General features: G+C 44.3%; 1 protein-coding gene across 2 annotated transcripts in view; it reads right to left on the bottom strand.

Annotated features, from left to right (window-relative positions):
• The window catches only part of EEIG1 (estrogen-induced osteoclastogenesis regulator 1), a 131,171-nt gene extending 112,928 nt beyond the window's left edge, over positions 1-18,243 (bottom strand). Inside the window, exons 1-2 of one of the 2 annotated variants that reach the window (XM_073600411.1) lie at positions 18,029-18,243; positions 10,770-10,803 (exon numbers count right to left, since the gene is read on the bottom strand). The gene's annotated coding sequence lies outside the window, so the exon portion shown is untranslated. Of the gene's footprint in view, positions 1-10,405; positions 10,706-10,769; positions 10,804-18,028 lie in introns of those variants that run through there. The other variant, XM_073600412.1, reaches the window with a different exon arrangement.
• Between the last annotated feature and the right edge of the window lie 2,783 nt (positions 18,244-21,026).

Genomic DNA, 21,026 nt, shown 5'->3' with positions numbered 1-21,026 from the left:
CCCCTTTCCAGAAGGTTCTAGTACATTCTAGAAATAGGGGGGGGGGGTCTCAGTGATGCTACCTGTGAGTCATCCAGCTCTCCCTGGATATCTGCTAACCCAGGACAAAACAGACAGGCTTGGCTGCCAGCCAAGCTTGCATAAATTTACCTACCCTTACAAAAAAGGATCTACATTTCAAGCACTATTGGGTGCAACAGATCTATTTTAAACCTTTGGATCTTTTTTATTTTTTTTAATCAAAAGCTGTCTGTCTAACTGTCTGGTTGCATCTGGCCTTAGAACTTCAGGATCACAGTCCCGTACGAACCAAACAGCAAAGGAAAGTGAATAAACATGTGACACAGAAAGTGCTGAAGCCAAAGTATCAGCATGACAGCCAGGGAAGTAGCATTTATAAAAGAGAAGGTCAGCAATGGCATCCTCTATATTTCTCTGGGTTTCCTTCACATGGTTCATCATACATATAATATATGCAGCTATTCTATGGACTTGAAGTATAAAAACTTTTGTAATAGTGTGCCAACGTCCTTATATCAATTGCATGAAATATAAAAACTAAGAAAATGGACTTTGAAGGCACACGAGTAACTTAACTATAAAAAGTAAAAATAGTTTTATTTAGTTTAAATTACAGAGATAAATGAAGGAATACTATAAATGTTACATTGATTATATGAAAATGCTCTGTATTCCATTTTTCACCCTACATACAATTTAAACCTCCTCTTATTGTACATATGACTTATAATCAAACATTCACAAATCAATGCATACATATGTACTCATTGATGTATTTTCTATGTATATTCAGCAGAACTCCTTAAGCTCCCGAGGAAGCGTCACGCAGACGAGCAATTAAGAGAAATACCCACCCGGACCTGCAATTGAACCCACAACTCCTCATCTGACACTCATTTAATCGCAATATTGGTTTGGGAATCTATCCCCCACATACTTTGTGAATGTTCGATTATAAGTCATATGTACAATAAGAGGAGGTTTAAATTGTATGTAGGGTGAAAAATGGAATACAGAGCATTTTCATATAATCAATGTAACATTTATAGTATTCCTTCATTTATCTCTGTAATTTAAACTAAATAAAAATATTTTTACTTTTTATAGTTAAGTTACTCGTGTGCCTTCAAAGTCCATTTTCTTAGTTTTTATATTTCATGCAATTGATATAAGGACGTTGGCACACTATTACAAAAGTACCTACGGTGTCACCCTGTTCTCAGGTACATATCCCTTTGGGAATTTTTTCAATATTCTATGGACTTACCCAGAGCTCTACGTAAGCACAGCTGTTGTCTGTGGAAAGGTCTCAGTACAGATTATTTCCTCAGAGCCGTTTACTCAATAACTGGATGCTATTCATGGATCCAGACAGCAGAAAATAAGAAGTGTTTCAGTTGGCCTCATAAAACATCAAAGTTTTTGAAGGATTACAGGGAGCGAGTGTGGCCCTGCCCTGAGCTGCCTTGTGACCAACCATACATTTACATTGTACACCATGTCAAAGACAAGTGATATCCTGAGTCTGAAAACAAAATCTGCACTCTAGTCAAATCTGCTGAATTTTCACTTACACTTCTATGCTCACTGTGGTCCAAGCATGACAGCTAGAAACACTTAAAGAAGTCGTTCACCTTCCCCACCAACTCTCTGTCATTCCACTCCTCTCTAAAAATTGAATAGTTTGTATTTGTAATTCATTTTTTTAAATACCCTTTTGGAGGAAACCACCCTGCACTTACTATCCTTGGTGAGAATGGGGTTTTGATTTCCCACAGCCTCCTAGTCATATATCCCAGGAGGGACTCTACAGTGCATCATCAGGGAGTTGGGTGTCTCTTCCTGGTTCTTGCACAGCCAGTCCCTGATGATGTGCTGCAGCACATGCGCGTCTTCAGGGGGCTGGCTATAAGAGTTCAGAAGAGACAACGTGCCCCCTGAAAGACTTTAGAGAAAATGATTGTGTTGCAGGACCCTACAAAACACCACTGGAACGCTGGGTATGTTTTTTTCTTAACTCAGCCGAACGTAAAAGGGGGAAAATAAATAAGGGGGTGGGGTGAAATTCCTCTTTAAAGTATATTGGTTGAACTAGATGGACTTTTTTAAACTTATGTATACCTAAAGCCAAAATCTCTTTCATTTTGGATAGAGTGGGGGATTAGAGCAGTCTTATTTAAACCACTTGTGTCCCTATTAGGGAGATTTCCCTTCACTTCCTGCCCTGTAGACTCACCAGGAAGTGAGAGAACATCTTTCCAAAGTAAGGGAAATCACCATATAGACCGCTGTCATAGAACTAAGTGTCCCCATTGGGAGATTTCCCCTCTATTCCTGTTCTGGTGGCAACTCAAAATTTTGCATTTACTCTCACTTTCATTTCTGGCAACATTGATGATCAGGACAATTAGAAAGGGTGAAGCAGAGACGGACCACAAAAAAAATAAATTCTAAACCCTGAGCACTATCTGAATACAAAATAAAAAAAAGTTTTGCCTTCTGTTATTACAACATGGCCCATTGATTGAAAATATTGTGGCCATGCCATACTGTGCATACTTGGCCTGTCCTTGATAGGCCCAAAAGGAACTCAAGCCTTGCAAGGTTTGCTGCTGCTCCTTCACTGACCAATAACAGGCTGGGGTGGCCAAGATGTATTGTTTAACTGCAGTACATAACAAATCAGGTCAACAAACTGCAGGCCAGGTGGGTCTCCGTCCAATCCGGGGGGGGGGGTTGTCTGATCCGGGGGGTCGTTGGGGGGGGAATTCCTGGTGCGGATGTCGATGGAGCAAGGGGGGCTCCTGTCATCTTCCCCATCAGAGATGTCTGCAATGCGGGGCTCAGGGGAGTCTGCGGAGAGAGGGAGCTCTGAGTTCTCTCGGGGGCCCCTGGGGAGGGGGGGGGGGGGGGCAGGTACGCTTCAAGAGCTCAGGAACCAGAAACACAACATGAGCAGCAGTGAGGGAGGAGCGGAGCGACTATATTTAATAATAGAGAGAAGAGGAAAGAAGCAGTGGTGGCTGGCGGGTCGGTCCTCTGTCTTGTCCCTCCTCTTCCCAGGCCAAAAGGAATGTTTCTTCTATCAGCCAATCAGGAAACGGGTCTCAGGACCCGCTTCTTGATTGGCTGGGAGGAGAATCAGCATGAGAATAGTGAATATTAATTTGCTATTCTCCCACAACTGGGTGGGCTCAGGGCGCTGTGCTCTGCCCCCTGAGCCCACCCTTTTTGAAGCCTATTTGAGCCTCTGGCTTTAATCACATGCTTCAATCCCCCCCCACATATCTCTGTTATTTTCCATATTTTGGGACTATTTCAGGACAGGTCTTCAAGAAATTTAGCACAGGGTGTAACAGTTTGTAAAGTAATCACACCCTCTTTAGTAGTATCTGCAGTGAATTTAATTTTGTGAGCTTAAAGAGTATGTAAACCCAACATTTCATATTCCTGATAAGTGCCTAGACCACACTAGGCATGAGAGTACACAGTGGTCAGTTCTTCCTCCAAAAATCAAACTTGTCCTGACAACCCCAGCACAAGCATTCACTTGGAGGATTAGTGTTCTGTTGTTTCCCCCCGCCCCCCGCTCTTATGCAGCTGAGAACAGAGGGAATGTGATCACTTATAAATAGGATCACCTATATTCTCTACACAAATGTTTTGCCTTTCATTTCTATAATAAACTGAATGGGTTGTTTTACAAGGTGATTGTTTACAATCACTTCAACACAGGGTTTTCTAAATGAGTTCCCAAGTGCCACCAACAAAGACGATAAAAACACACTATAGTGTCAAAAGTATTGGGACACCTGCCTTTACACACGTGAACTTTAATGGCATCCCAGTCCTGGTCCGTAGGGTTCAATATTGAGTTGGCCCACACTTTGCAGCTATAACAGATTCAACTCCTCTGGGAAGGCTGTCAACAAGGTTTAGGAGTGTGTCTATGGGAATGTTTGACTATTCTTCCAGAAGTGCATTTGCGAAGTCAGGCACTGATGTTGGACGAGAAGGCCTGGCTCGCAGTCTCTGCTCTAATTCATCCCAAAGGTGTTCTATCGGGTTAAGGTCAAGAGTCTGTGCAGGCCAGTCAAGTTCCTCCAACTCAAACTCGCTTATTCATGTCTTTATGGACCTTGATTTGTGCACTGATGCGAAGTCATGTTGGAACAGGAAGGCACTGTCCCCAAACTCTTCCCACAAAGTTGGGAGCATGAAATTGTCCAAATGTCTTGGTATTCTGACGCCTTAAGAGTTCCCTTCACTGGAACTAAGGGGCCAAGTCCAACCCCTGAAAAACAATCCCACACCATAATCTCCCCTCCACCAAATGATTTGGGCCAGTGCAAAAAGCAAGATCCATAAAGACATGGTTGAGCAAGTTTGGGATGGAGGAACTTGACTGGCCTGCCTTAATTCAAAAGAACACCTTTGGGATGAATTAGAGACTGCGTGCCAGACCTTCTCGTCCAACATCAGTGCTTGACTTCACAAATGCGCTTCTGGAAGAATGTTCAAACATTCCTATAGACACACTCCTAAACCTTGTGGACAGCCTTCCCAGAAGAGTTGTTGTAGCTCAACTCCAGAAAAAAACTTTTTTTTTTTTACTTCTGAAGAGGTTTGGGAACAGAAAATATGCTTGTCGGGTTTAAACGGCTTTCTGTGGCCCTGTTGGGTTTTTTTTTTTTACACAAATGGGGGAGATTTCATATCAGTTCCTGTGACAGTTTAAAGTTTAAAATGGAGGGAAACATCTTTTACCAGGGCAGGATGTCACAGAGAACAATAACCACCTTACCAGGTTCTGACCTTTCACCAACAAGAGAGAATTCCCATCATTTCCTTTCTGGATTGAACACTTCCATTTTATTACATACCCTATTTTAGACACAGTGATGTCATCACTGGGTCTCCGTTTCTCCAAGCAATGCAGGCAGATTGAGGCTTGTGGGAGGGGCCAAAGTGCTGTACATAGCTACCTGAAAACATTGCAGCACTCTGCCTCAGTACTCCACTCAGCCCTGATTCAAGTAATGGGCCGGTGCTTGGGAGGATTTATACAAACATCAAAATGCATAGGTGTATATCAGTGTGGAGGAGTGGGCATTCATAGACAGGCTGTATTTGAGCACAGGGTGTATGGCTCATGTGTGATGCAGAGCATCCATGATTGAAAGAACTGAAATACAATGAAAGAGAAGGGCAGACAAAGGACAGTAAGGCTGGGGAGGAAAGAGGCAGATGATGCTGGTGGAATATTTCCTCCATCCAGAAAATAAAGCTGAGCTCTTGGGATCTGATTTCATGCAGCTTCTAATGCATGTTACCATAAGCTAAAAGTATGCATGAAATAAAAGCAGGCTGTATCTGACTTGCTGCAACTTTTAATGCACACTATCAGAAGTTCAGTGAAATCAGAGAAGTGATTTCAGTACAGGAATGGAGCCTGTACCACTGTGCAAGACTGAAGGGAAGGCTGGACTGAGTAGACACAACTAAAAATATGGCCTAATATATGACAATATGAAAGCTGCATAAATCCTTTTTTATTTATCAAAAGGTTTAAAAGTGAATTGGACGGGTTAATAGATAAAAAGATTTCCTGTTTAGGTGGGTGATGTATCCGATATCAATATAGGAGGTAATGAGAAATATGCTCCCAAGACCTGAGAAACACTGAGGCTCCCATTAATAACCACACTCTGAAAATACTGGCCGTGTCTGGCTATAAGGCCCCTTTCAGACGGGCGCCTCTGCTAAGCGGAATCCACTTGTACCCCGCTGAGCAGGCAGATGACAGATCGGTGTCCCGCTCTCCTCTATGGGGCAAACAGACGGGAACAGGGAGCCTGTCCGTTTCCATCTGATCCGCCGGACAGGTAGGGAATAGGAGCTATATATATATTTTTTTTTTTTTGGCAGACAGGATCAGGTTGGACGGCAGTGGGTGTTCGCTGACATCCGCCGCTCCACAGAAGAGGCTGGAGGGTCCGATCAGGAAAATAAAGTGCCTCTTCTTTTGGGGTTCCCTGCCAGCACCCTCTGCTCATCTTCTTCTGTATCTGCCTCCATAGCAGAATGTTTGCTTTTTTTTTTTTTTTTTTTTTTTTTTTTTACTTTAATACAAGTAATGCATTAAAACAGGTAAAATCCTTGTGACTTTAGAACCACTTTGAGGAAGCAAGGTTGGCATCAGCAAATCCTAGTGCCTCTAGTTTAGTAGGTCCTGGGATACTCGAGAAGCCATGCCCCACTTTTCAATACTATTTAAACTTAAAACTTTTTATCAATTTTATTTCCTCCAAAGCAGTTAAGCAGCACCTCTCGCACATTAAATTATCTGTTATTATGGCTACTCTCACCCTGAGTAAATGGCACAACCCACATTAATCATAGAACAGGGACATATTCCAGTAAAGCCAACGCAACCTCACGTCAAATGATCTGGCAGGGAGAAGATTTGGTTTCACGATAGTGAGCCTTGCAGAGGGATCTGATGACAGATGATTCAGGAGATATATGTCATTATGTGGCACAGTAGGACTTTCTGACAGTGACACAGCACTCCGAGGGAACAGTCCTACATGTCCATGCCGCAGTGTCATCACCATCAATAGTGCTGCAAGTGTTACGTGCTGGTTGGTCCATTAAAGACTACCTGTCCTTTTATTACAGCAATCCTTTAAACAACCCCAGCAACCCCCAAACATCCTACAGTTAACTGTTCCCCCTTCTCATAGATCTTCACTGTGTCGCCTGCTGGGAGCCACATAAGAGCTAATAGTGAATAGTCTTCCCTTAGAAATAAATAAGGATTCTACAGCACATGCATGGCCTGGCTAGGCGACACTTTTAATCAGCAGGTAGGAGGGACTCTCAATTTCCAATACAGACTTCACTTAGCATTGTGTACTCTAGGCCAGCCCTTCTCTAAATTTTTACTATAGAAGAACCATCAAAATCATTTCACTTTTTGGAAAACCAATTTATTGGGGAATCCCAAATAAAATAAAATAGATCTCAAGTGCCATGTTGCTGGCTCTGTCGAGTGGTGTTGGATCCTAAAGCTATGCAGGCACCACCAGATGGGAGGTCAATCAGCTGCAGTTGGAGGAACCCCCAGCAAACTCTGAAGGAACCCTAGTGGACACTGGCTACCCTAGACAGCAACTACCAGCCACAGGCATAACCAATCTTTAAGCTAGTTTAGCATGGCTTTAATCAATCATGCCTCCCTTAAATGGTAACTCAACTTTCATAGGAAAAAAAATAGCAAATAAAAAAACAAAATAATATAGCAAACACACACAATTGCTACACAAGCCATATTATAATTGAATGTTATTAAAAAATACCTTTTCTTTTCAATCTGCAGTTCTGTAAAATGCAATATGGCAACCTGGAGGCATTCTGTATACGGTGTACAGAACTTCCCCAGATATGTAATTTCCTGCATATTCAGATTAAGGGTTAATTGCTTCCAAAGGGAGGCAGACCCTGCAAGCTTTCTCATTAGAACACTGTTTGTGCATCAACTGATTAATAATGAAAAAGTCACTCCTATTCAGATTCACTCTGCACATTGACATAAACAAACAGCTTTTACTTCAGAGCAGAAACAGGTAGGAATCTGCAAGAACGTTTGTTGAAAACCCTTGCAATATATATTAAGCACCCAGAGACTAGTCACCTGTGCTCCGTGACGATGTCCTGTTGTATGACGAAACGCGTAGGGAGGAGGAGAGACGCACTGACGTCACCACAATACGCTTAGTCCTGGAAGCTACGGGCTTTATTCAAGGCCGGCCGGCTCGATCTTTTTAACGTTTGTCTTATCAGCTTAATTGTAAGTGTCCATTCGTCATTATTATTTTAATAAATGTGAAAGGTTTTACACTATGTGAGCCTTTGTTGTTTTACGGGGACCTTATTACCGGGCCCGATTTGACTTACACCTGGACCATCGCTACTGAGGCCGAGGAGTTCATTGTGTGACACAGAGATCCCGGGCTGGGGTAATAGCCATCTGTTCAGTGTGGTCCCCTGTAATAAGGGACCACCGTGTTCCGGTAAGCGGCAGTGTTTACTGTGGTGGTGGCATTTTCTATCTGTCACATTTTTTGGGATGTCCTGTTTTCATCACTTTAGAAAAGTCACAAGTCACTTTGCGTGGACTTTGTTTACAATATTTTTCATCCTATTTTGCAATTTATGATTGATTATTTATGTTCACTATTACAACATATGGACTTTTAGATTGTTTAGTCACATCGGTTGTTTAGTTTTTTTACACAGTTTAATTTTTTTCAACATAATTTAGGTGTTAACATTTATCTTATTTATATTGTCATCACATTATTGAGATATTATTGTCCTTTTTCACTGAAGGTTGTATTCACTGGTATATTGTCATTTTGTATCTATATTTAGGGTTTATTTATTCATTTTTTAATCACAATTTCACTTGTTGTGGTATACCATCCGCTTACATTGTGAGGATATGGAATATTACCTCATTGGACCAATTTAGTTAGAGCAGCTCCCCTTTTGTTTTATATTTGGGAAATAGACGTATGAGTGCTGCCAGCATTGCTGCAGAGGTTGAAGGGGTGGGGGATCAGCCTGTCAGTGCTCAGACTACACGCCGCACACTGCATCAAATTGGTCTGCATGGCTGTCGTCCCAGAAGGAAGCCTCTTCTAAAGATGATGCACAAGAAAGCCCACAAACAGTTTGCTGAAGACAAGTAGACTAGGGACATGGATTACTGGAACCACGTCCTGTGGTCTGATGAGACCAAGATAAACTTATTTGTTTCAGATGGTGTCAAGCGTGTGTGGTGGCAACTAGGTGAGGAGTACAAAGACAAGTGTGTCTTGCCTACAGTCAAGCATGGTGGTGGGAGTGTTATGGTCTGGGGCTGCATGAGTACTGCCGGTGTCTTGTCGAATACTGTCCCCCATCGGCTAGAATCCGCCCTGTACTGCGCAGGCGCAGTACGGAGGACAAACAAGACGCCGAAAGCCTCCGAAGTTCAACAGCTGATCGTCAGCTGTACACGGTGCCTGCGCACTTATTCTGCCCTGAGTCCAGGTTCATGCCCCACTATCCAAGTGGACATAGAGTTATAATAAAAAGATGCCGAGCACAGCGAGGCCGTGCCCGAAGCGTGGTGAGGGAAGCGAGCCCGCGAGGGGCCCTGTTACAAAGCGTTCACTATTAAGTGCCCAATCGCCGTGTACAGCTGATGGTCAGCTGGTCAACTTCGGAGACTTTCGGCGTCTCCTTGTCCTCCGTACTGCGCAAGCTCCGCGCCTGCGCAGTACGGGGCGGACACTATCCGATAGGAGGACACTTCTCGTCAGAACACCGGCACTGGGGAGCTACAGTTCATTGAGGAAACCATGAATGCCAACATGTACTTTGACATACTGAAGCAGAGCATGATCCCCTCCCTTCGGAGACTGGGCCGCAGGGCAGTATTCCAACATGATAACAACCCCAAACACACATCCAAGATGATCACTGCCTTGCTAAAGAAGCTGAGGGTAAAGGTGATGGACTGGCCAAGCATGTCGCTAGACTAAACCCTATTGAGCATCTGTGGGGCATCCTCAAACAGAAGGTGGAGGAGCGCAAGGCCTCTAACATCCACCAGCTCTGTGATGTCATCATGGAGGAGTGGAAGAGGATTTCAGTGGCAATCTGTGAAGCTCTGGTGAACTCCATGCCCAAGAGGGTTAAGGCAGTGCTGGAAGATAATGGTGGCCACACAAAATATTGACATTTTGGGCCCAATTTGGACATTTTCACCTAGTGGTGTACTCATTTTTGTTGCTAGCGGTTTAGACATTAATGGCTGTGTGTTGAGTTATTTTAAGGGGGCAGCAAATGTACACTGTTATACAAGCTGTACACTCACTACTTTATATTGTAGCAAAGTGTCATTACTTCAGTGTTGTCACATGAAAAGATATAATAAAATATTTATAAAAATGTGAGGGGTATACTCACTTTTGTGAGATACTGTATGGGCATAAAAAACAAAAGACAGGACATCTCTACTATGGTATAAGTGTTGCTGAGAACAACTAACCAAAACAAACTTACCAGGGAGAAATCTCTAAAAATAGAGTTTCCTTTAAACCCAGAGACAGCGGGGTGACTAATGTCAGTGAGACCTGGCATTAATGAGTCACACGCAGTCACTTCAAGGTGGTGGCTGGAGTCTAAACATATAGTGGATGTGATCTTTAACAATGAACTTCTCTTAGTCTCCCTTTTGGTATGTTAAAGTATATCAAAAGCCAACTGTGGGTGTAGTAGGCAAGGGTAAAAGCTGAGGTTCAGCTGCTATAGCTGCAGTCACATCACTTACCTGTAATGAAGGGTGTCCCACGTCTGTCAGGCAGCTGGATCCTGTAGAAACCTTCTGTGCAGGAATGACAACAGGTCCTCTTTCTGCTGCTGCTGAACTTCTGGCCCCGCAAAAGTGGTTCTGGGGGGTTTTAAATCATTTTATAACCAAAACTGCAGATTGTACCATACTGTATGTGTAAAAATGAAAAACTGCTCTAAAGGGGGACCAGCTCAAGTCTGTGTAGCAAAAGACACACAATTCTGGCCCAAAAAGACTCCCGTACTTTTAAGCATCATGTGACAAGCGACACAACGCTCAGACATGAGGAGTCTTCAACCTGAGTGTTTTTTGGAGATCAGGAGTCGGGTGACAAAACGCTCACCTGTGAATGAAGGTGTATGGTTCCCAACATAGACCTGCAAAGAAAAAAAAAAAAAAAAAAAAAAAAAAAAAAAAAAGTACATTTCAGAAGCTAGTTTTACACAGACATTACATGTTGTTATACATCTGTATAGAAGATCATTTTTATTTTCACACAAAATTTCAAGTCAAAAACACTTATACAAATAGTTTACACAATATAGATAGAGCATAGGTATCAACAGTTTAGACATCTTAGTACTTTGTACATAGTATACAAGTGATCAACCACAGACGTTACCCATATGCTACACCAGAGTACAAGTACATATTAGTTTAAAAAGATATTCCTCAGATATTTTTGTCATTTCTTACGAAAATCTATATATATATATATCTATATATATAGATATATCTATATATATAGATATATATATCTATATATCTATATATATATATATAGATATATCTCTATCTCTATCTCTATATATATATATATATATATATATATATATATATATATATATATATATATATATATATATATATATATATATATATATATATATATAAGAGATATAGATATATCTATATATATATCTATATATATATATATATATATATATATATAGATATATACATATATCTATATATATATATACACACATATACACATATATACCCTGGGGTGAGGGCGTGAAAATCTTCAATGCATTTCACAGGTTTGTCACTTGTTTCATCAGGAAAACTGTAAAGCCTTAACAATATGTAGAGTTTGTCTATGCAGATGTGCACACCAAAAGGAGGAATCACAGACTTAAAACTCGCCTAAAGGGCTGATATACAGCGAGGAATAAATGGCCCCTTGATCTTCCTGCTAATGACCCAGAAGCGGCGGGTAAAACGCCACTTCAGGACCCTGCTGTCATACTGTCTGGGGAAGAAGCTAATGGAGCACCGTCTGTGCTCCATTAGCTTCCCTGGAGGGAAGGTGATACTTCTGGGGTATCAATAAAGAGAACTGGCCACCAAAAATATGTATTAAATAGGGGACTTTTGCCCAATGTGGTGAAAGAAAAAATAAATAAATAAAGGAAAGGAAGGAAAACAATTGATAGTTGATTGTGCTAGAGAGGTTACATATCGCTGCTGGAGCAAGACCATAAAAATAAGTAAAAAATAAAAACATTCCCCTCTGGGTAATCTATGTACATTGCAAGGACTGCTGCAGATTCATACTTTGTTATTCTAAGAAGTAGCAGTTTGTTTCTCTGTGTACATGTGCTAATTAAATCTGTATGGGAGTGACTTTATAATTAGCAATCAGATGTTACACTTGCAGGGTTATAAGAAAAGTTGTAAGGTCTGCATCCCTTTAGACGCGATTTCCCTTTGGGAGTATCTCATTGAAATGTATATTTTTCTTGCAGGGGGATTCCCAAAATCTGATTTATATCTTAATGCAGACTTCTGGGAGAATCAGTGAGTCAATCACACAAGCAGGAAATTATATATCTGGGGGTGTTCTGTATACCATCTGTGTACAGAACACCTCCATTTTGCCATATTGCTTTACAAAAAATGACAACGTTGCAGATTGAAAAGGAAAGATAATCTTTAACTAGAGGTCATTTGACCATAGGCCGGGTGGGATCACGCTAGATCCAGGTAGTCATCACGTAACGTCCTCCCCAGAACACACCTCACGTTTCACCAAAGAATGTAGCGTTGTACATTTTGGCCTAAATTTATAAAGAACGATTATTTGCAAAAGTTTATAAACAGAAACGAAGAAAAATGCTGGGTTTATTTTTCAAAATTTTCAGTCTTTTTTTTTTGTTAATTTAGAGAAAAGAAAAAAAAAAAAAAACAAAACCCAGTGGTGATTAAAGTGGTAATAAACTCTACTTACCTGTAGGTACTGTGAATATCTCCTAAACTTACACAGTTTAGGTGATATTAAGAGTGCATACAGCCAATGACATCACCGGCGTATGCACTCTGAAGTCCGGCCCGGCTTACAGTGCTGGACCCTCAGAGCCTGCACCAAAAATGGCGGCTCCCGCACACATGCGTGGGAGTTACGTAGTTGCGCCCCCAGCCACTCAGGTACACGGAGGACACGAACCTGGAAGGAAGACCGGGGGAAGATGTCAGCCGCCTCAGAGGTGACATTGTGGTGCTGGAGGGCTTCATTCTCAAGTAAGTATATCATAATGTTGTAATATGCAATGCAGAAACCTTGGGAAAAAGAAAATCCGGGCCCCCTTTAGGTATTGCCATAACGTGTCAGTAAGCACCGTATACTAGCACATTATGACAAGCTTACCTTAGAAAGGAAGCCCTCCAGCAGGGTGCCATCACAACTTCATAGGCTTCCATCTTCACCCGTTCTTCCTTCTGGGTTCATGGGCTCCAGTCATTTGAATGGCCAGGCTGCAATGATGTCATGCATGCGGGAGCCATGGTCACGGCACGGTGCTCTGCGTTCCAAAGCATACTGTTTGGCCATGAATGCAGAGCATCACAACACACGCAAGTGATGTCTTCAGTCAACGCGAATATAACCTAAAGGAAATGTGCATCGTTTAGGAAATATACATTGTACCTACAGGTAAGCTTGATTGTAGGCTTACCTGTCGGTACACTTGCACTGACGGGGTCAACTACCACTTTTAAGTGTTGAAAGCTACGTTCCATATTGTGTACACTATTTTTAAAGCACTTAACGTAAATCAAAATTTTGGGTGAAAATCAAAGTTTTACACAAATGGTTAATGGTATGTAGTCTGTGTACAAGTGGCACCTAAAAAAAACCCATTTTTTTGTTGTTTTTCTTTGTTGTTAGATGCAGTTAAATTCGGCCAATTCCATGTACCTGTGCTCCCCAACATAAGCACTTGTGACAGGCTGACAATGCAGGAGTACAGCTGGGAGACAGGGACAGAGTGTTGTCACTCTATAACAGGAAGTGACTGAACAAGGACCTCAATGTCAGAACCAACTGGGATTATTTTAATGAAAGCTGAGGATTTAAAAGGATTGAAATGACCTTTGAAACAGCATGAACTTGTTATAACTGATATGAGACCTTAGTGATTGAATTCCCATCATATCACATAATAGAGTCAGTGACATCTCCTATCGCTCACTGTGTAAATAGCCGAAGGAGTACACAGCCAAAGTATACTATGCACTGCTGTAATGTATATAGAACATAGTACACATGGGGGGGTTATTTACGAAAGGCAAATCCACTTTGCACTACAAGTGCAAAGTGCACTTGAAATTGCACTGAAAGTGCACTTGGAAGTGCAGTCGCTGTAAATCTGAGGGGTAGATCTGAAATGAGGGGAAGCTCTGCTGATTTTGTTATCCAATCATGTGCAAGCTAAAATGCTGTTTTTTATTTTCCTTGCATGTCTCCCTCGGATCTACAGCGACTGCACTTCCAAGTGCACTTTCAGTGCAATTTCAAGTGCACTTTGCACTTGTAATTTGCACTTGCAGTGCAAAGTGGATTTGCCTTTACTAAATAACCCCCATGGTGTCAGTGCATGGACACATGGATTATGCTGTCAGTGTATGTACACAGAGTAAAGCCTAGTACACACAGGCCAATTGTCTGGCAACATCGGCCGGTTCCATAAAAACCGGCCAACATTCGGCCCGTGTATATGGCAGCCAGGCCGACTTCTGTCAGACATGCATACATACAGCAGGGGAGATCGCTGTACTAACATCAGATTATTAGTACAGCAGCTCCAAAACGGAGCTGTCAGTTAAATAAAAAATTTTAAAAATGATTGGTGTGGCTTTAGCTGCACTATCACATTATGTGCACATCTAAAATTTAGCTAACAAATAAAGCTCACACACTAAACATATACAGTGCAATCTGCAATAACCACAAAGTTCTCTCCTGCATGAAATCAAATGTGCATATATAAATCACCAATGAGGGTAATTCACAAATCATATACACCGACAGTGTGTGCCCACCAAAGCAAGCTGATTGTTTGCTTCCGAGACTCTGTGGGGTTTACTTACTAAAGCTGGAGAGTGCAAAATTAGACTCACTACTGAATAGAAACCAATCGGTTTCCAGGTTTTAATGAACAAGCTGAAATTAGAAGCCGATTGGCTACTATGCACAGATTCTACATGCATCAGTTTTAGTAAATCTACCCCTGTATGTCCAATGACTCAGAGTGTGGTTCAGCTCCGCCCCCCTCACTGGCTGTGATGGACAGCAGCAGAAGCCAATGAAGAGAGAGACAGCCGAGAACGCCTCTGCTCTCGTGCACATCGCTGGATCGAGATAGAGCTCAGGGCTCAGAGGGGAGGGGGTTACATGCCAAAGGGTTTTTTTTTTTAACCCTAATGCAGAAAGGTTTAAAAAAAAAAAAAAAAAAAAAAGAGAAAAAAAACCTTCTGCCCTTACAACCACTTTAATGCATTCTCTGCTTTAAAGTGACACTAAGGCCTCTTTCACACGGGGGATCCGTATGTCCGTTTTTCATCCTTCCGTTTTCGGATGAAAAACGGACATACATTCATCCCTATGGAGCGTCGGATGTCAGCGGTGACATGTCCGCTGACATCCGACCCCGCTCCGATCCGAAAAGTGTAACGGAGGAAAAACCTACTTTTCCCTCCGTTTTCGGATCGGATCGGATGACGACGGACACTACGGACCGTCATCATCCGATCCCCCCATAGGGGAGAGCGGCGCTCTGACAGGTCCGTCGCTGCACAGTGTGCAGCGATGCACCTGTCATCTTCCTGCTCAGCGGGGATCGGCGGAGCGATCCCCGCTGAGCAAGCGGATGTTCACGGGGCGGATCATGACTGATCTGCCCCGTGTGAAAGAGGCCTAAAGGTTCGTTTTTTTTAAATAACAAACACATCATACTTATCTCCACTGTGCAGCTCGTTTTGCACAGAATGTCCCTGAACCTAGTCTTCTGGGGTCCCCCGGCGGCTCTCGCAGCTCCTCCCCACATCTGATAACCCCTCGGAGAAGCGCTCTCTCAGGGGGGTTACATTGCGGGCGCACTCCCAAGTCCTGCATTCAGCGTCCATAGAGGCCGAATGCAGGACTCGGCCCCGCCCCCCAGCTCATTGGATTTGATTGACAGCAGCGGGAGCCAATGGCTGCGCTGCTATCAATCTATCCAATCAAGAGCCGAGAACCCTGGGCAGATAGACAGCGCGTCTCCGTGGGTCAAGTTCTAGGGCTCAGGTACGTAAAACGGGGGGCTGGTCACTGCCAGAAGTTTTTTCACCTTAATGCATAGGATGCATTAGGGTGAAAAAACACAAGGATTTACAACCCCTTAAAGAGAAAAAAAAAAAACCTGTGTGCAGCTCCCCAGCCCCCCCCCCATATTGACTTGCCTAACCCCAATCTCGATATGCTCTTAATCACAGCCTGTGAGGAAAGAGCGGGGGCGGGACTTCAGGACCAGGCAGCTTACTATGGGGGCACTCGGCAGGGAGGAGGAGGCAGGAGCGCCAGCGGGGAACCCCAGAAGTGGAGGATCGGGGTTGCTCTGTGCAAACTATTACACATAGCATGGTAAGTAACAGGTTTTGCATTTGTTTTTTTCTTTTCAATCCTGTTACAATCACTTTAAATTAGTGTTCGAACATAAAAGTCTATAGACATCTCCCCATGTGAACTATGAAGTTCTCTCAGGCTTGTTCCCCATAAAGGGTTAAAATGGCAGTGTGCTCTCTCTCTCTCTCTCTCTCTCCTTTCCCCACTCAGACCACAGTTTCAGCAGGACATCCTCATAATAGGCATAGAAATACAGAACACAAATAGACTGACATGGTGCTCACTGGGCACTTTATTTTAAAATAAAGAGAAGATTAAAAATACTTGCATCGGTAAAAAACTCTTAGCGCAATAAGAAAACAGCCACAAATATATCGGCTGAGAGAGGACACTCAGAGGGACCTCTGATGACGTCCCATAAGACGACGACACGCATACGGTGGGGTTCTGTCTGCTGATGAAGTCATCACGCTGAGAGATACCTAAGAACTGAGTTTGCAGCACATATTACCGGGTCCCCAAGTGTCTTCTTTCCTCCAGTGCAGGAGAGAACTTTGTGGTTGTTGCAGATTGTACTGTATATATTGTGTAGTGTGGAGACTGCATGGAGTATGCGGTCAGTACACAGACATATGGAGTATGCGGTCAGCGCACAGAGTATGCGGTCAGCGCACAGAGTATGCGGTCAGCGCACGGACACACGGAGTATGCGGTCAGCGCACGGACACACGGAGTATGCGGTCAGTACACAGACATATGGAGTATGCGGTCAGTACACAGACATATGGAGTATGCGGTCAGTACACAGAGTATGCGGTCAGTACACAGAGTATGCGGTCAGCGCACGGACACACGGAGTATGCGGTCAGCGCACGGACACACGGAGTATGCGGTCAGCGCACGGAGTATGCGGTCAGCGCACGGACACACGGAGTATGCGGTCAGCGCACGGAGTATGCGGTCAGCGCACGGACACACGGAGTATGCGGTCAGCGCACGGAGTATGCGGTCAGCGCACGGAGTATGCGGTCAGCGCACGGACACACGGAGTATGCGGTCAGCGCACGGAGTATGCGGTCAGCGCACGGACACACGGAGTATGCGGTCAGCGCACGGAGTATGCGGTCAGCGCACGGACACACGGAGTATGCGGTCAGCGCACGGAGTATGCGGTCAGCGCACGGACACACGGAGTATGCGGTCAGCGCACGGAGTATGCGGTCAGCGCACGGAGTATGCGGTCAGCGCACGGACACACGGAGTATGCGGTCAGCGCACGGAGTATGCGGTCAGCGCACGGAGTATGCGGTCAGCGCACGGACACACGGAGTATGCGGTCAGCGCACGGAGTATGCGGTCAGCGCACGGACACACGGAGTATGCGGTCAGCGCACGGACACACGGAGTATGCGGTCAGCGCACGGACACACGGAGTATGCGGTCAGCGCACGGACACACGGAGTATGCGGTCAGCGCACGGACACATGGAGTATGCGGTCAGTGCACGGACACATGGAGTATGCGGTCAGTGCACGGACACATGGAGTATGTATGGACTAGTCACCTCCCTGGTCTATGGCCCCCCAGCACTGGGCACACACAGAGAGCCCCCCGGGTGATTATACCGGAGACCAGCCATGTATATGGGGTGTACCTACCTACCTCCTCCTATCACACACTCTCATTAGCACAGTGAGGTGATAGTCGCCGTCACTTACCTGTCCCTTGTCTCCGCTCCGCCGTCCGCACACACAGCTCCCCTCACCTGACTTACGCTATTAGCGTTACCACCGGCACGGCGCCCGCACTCTCAGCATACGGAAAGCCTTTCGCTTACGCAATCTGCGTAATTGCCGCCAACTGTTCATCTTTCGGAATACAGGCTCTACGCAGAAATCAGCGCAGAGGTGACGCATGTCATGGAAGGCGCGCGCGGATTGGCTGTCACGCATGCTTTGGCCGGATTCTATTGGCTGGTAACAGGAGGCGCCGGTTTTGATTGGTTGGAGCTAGCTGCCTGAGGTCCCGCAATTGGAAGAAAGATCAATTGAAGAGGCGAGCGTGTGTTTTGGGCTCAGATACAGGCGCGTGACGTGTCTGCAGCTGAGGAGAATATTAGAAGGGGGGCTCAGGCACCTCAGTGGGGTTATCACAGGCTGTGCTGCTGGAAACCCAAAGAATTCACAATAAAGCAATTTATAGATATTATTTCATTATATTTTTCTTCACATTACCTGCAGACATATCCACCTTTTCTGTCCATGGTGTAAAGAAAACACTCTCACTAACCACTTAAAACCCTTTTGCTTCTCTATAATAATGCTTTTTGCTGCACCCTGTAATATAAATGTTCCTTTATACACATGTCGCCCTCCGAAGAGTGAACAGCGGTGGATTGCTTTTCAGAGGGCATTTGACATGCAGTGGGAAAGCTCTATTTCGCCTCATTGTTATGTTTTAACCCCTAAGAACCCGTAGCACCACACTGAGACTGCGTGAATCGCATGCAGTTGCCGGGCAATAGTGGCGTGGCCCCATGCAGTTGAGTAGGTTTTGTTTGGTAGGCAGTATTGCCTGCTGAACACGAGAGAGGATCATTATTGCCGCAATTTAAAGCATTGTGGTCATGGCATGTGCACACTCCCCCATCTGCCACCCGCAAAGGGGAGCAGCTGTGAGGACCGGGCATTACCAAAGACTGGCGCATGAGGGAAAAATGTTCCATTTTCTATATGCCTACCTAAATAGCACCCCTTACAGTAAAATAATAAATGTAGAGCACACTAATTCCTTCATTTTCTGCCTCGCTGCAACTGAGAGAATTGCACGCTGTTGCGGTATGGCCTCATTCAGTTGAATGGGTTGCATTTGTTGGGCAATATTGCCCGAAAATGGCCCCATAAAGCAAGTGTCAACCTAGCCCAAGAGGGTGGATATTTACCTCTCCAGCGGACAGCGAGTACATTTTCCATTCATTTGAAGAGCTATTGGCACCACCGTTACCTGACACTTCCCTGTGCGTCTATAGCGCATCCCCCGACCACTGGCTTAATGATATAGGAATCATGGCGCCCATTGTGGGACATACTATCTGACACACCCGGAAGTGTGAGGTAGAAGCGCTGTTGCTAACTCTGTGATAGAAGATTGGGCCTGCCATAGAGTTAACATTTCTCCTCTTATATCACAGGGTGCAGCTGCATGAGGGCTGGTTCACAATGGGATGCGGCACGCACTCCTGTGAGGTGCAATTGTGCCGCCCATTCATTTGGATAGTCTGAAATCGTACCACAACATAAAGAAACTTTTTAAAAAACACCACGCATGGTACTGCACTAAATCGCATGGTACTTCTGTACTATGTAATTTGGTGCCCGCAAATGCACTGCATTTGCAATCTGTGTTTGGGGTGTTATTTACATTGGCAGCAGACCACAAAGACAGTGTGATTTGAGCACAGTTCGGGAAAGGAGCATTAAACATACCTTTCCTGCACCACGTTCTGGTGTGAACCGGCCCTGAATGCTTTTGGAGAAGTGACAGGGCCACTTTATCATGCAGGCCAAAGTAACAAGCCTCCGGGAGGGAAAGGAAAGCCCTGCATAAGCTATAAATCGCAGGAGTCACAGCTTACAGAGCCTGTGGACTACCCCTGTGACAATGCTAAGGGGCCCATTGTTATCACATGGAATGAGTCACATGCTCCGGAGATAGCGGGCCAAGCACAGGTCCTCATTATCTGTCATCTTTGCAAAAAAAAAAAAAACTACCCTGCAAAAGTAGACATTTTGGGGGGTGATTAACGGTGGGGACTGCTCCATTAGGGGCGCCTCCCCCCCAATCCACGTGCCCGGCTCCTAATCTCCATGCAGGGTGCCGGACGCATGGATTTTAATGTTTTTTTTTTTAATTATTTAGAAGCACATGATTAGAGCTTGAGGCTCTAATTGGCTTCAAAAAAGGGTGGGCAGAGCACTGCGCCCTGAGACCACCCAGTTGTGGGACATTAACAAATTAATATTCGCTAATATCTTCCTTCTTCTCCTCCTGGCCAATCCAAAAGCGGGTCCTGAGACTTGACTGGGCAGGGAGTCTTAGGACTCCCGGCCAATCGGGTCTCAGGACCTACTTCCTGTTCAGCTGGGAGGAGAAGTAATGGCCTGTCTCTTCCCTTGGCAAGCTGAAGTGAGGTAGCTTCCTAGGCAGCAGTTTCTATAAATGTACAGTTGCATGTGCCAAAATAATGAGGCACTTGCGTTGGTGTTCTAATTTAAAACATTTCTAAAATATACAGCATTATAAAAATGACATAAATACAGCGACGATCAGCACTGCAGCAAGAAGAGGAGAGGGGGATGTGTATGGATGCCCGTGTAGCAATGCAGAAAGGAGAGGAGAAGATTTAGGATGATCTCAGCAAAAGATTACCTCAGATTTGCGCCAAAATGATTGAAATTTTTAGGCACATTCAAACCTGGTACACCACCAAACAATAAATTAGGGAATTGGGATGCACCATTTTTATTACTTTACTGCGGGAAGCAGGCATATAGAAATTGGTGCTTTGTTTGGCATGCACCAGTCTTTTTTATTCCCCTTACCTGTCCCGGCGTTCGTTTGTGGAATGTTCTTTCTTTGAGTAAATGTGTATATGTGTACATCTGACATACTTCTGTGGGTGTCGGATACCTCGTCTGCTGCTGCACACTATGGTTC

This window comes from Aquarana catesbeiana, linkage group LG09 (assembly GCF_042186555.1).
Source record: "Aquarana catesbeiana isolate 2022-GZ linkage group LG09, ASM4218655v1, whole genome shotgun sequence".
Classification (NCBI taxonomy): domain Eukaryota; kingdom Metazoa; phylum Chordata; class Amphibia; order Anura; family Ranidae; genus Aquarana; species Aquarana catesbeiana.
The sequence above is the reverse complement of the archived record's forward strand: the minus strand, read 5'-3'. Positions and strand labels throughout refer to the sequence as shown.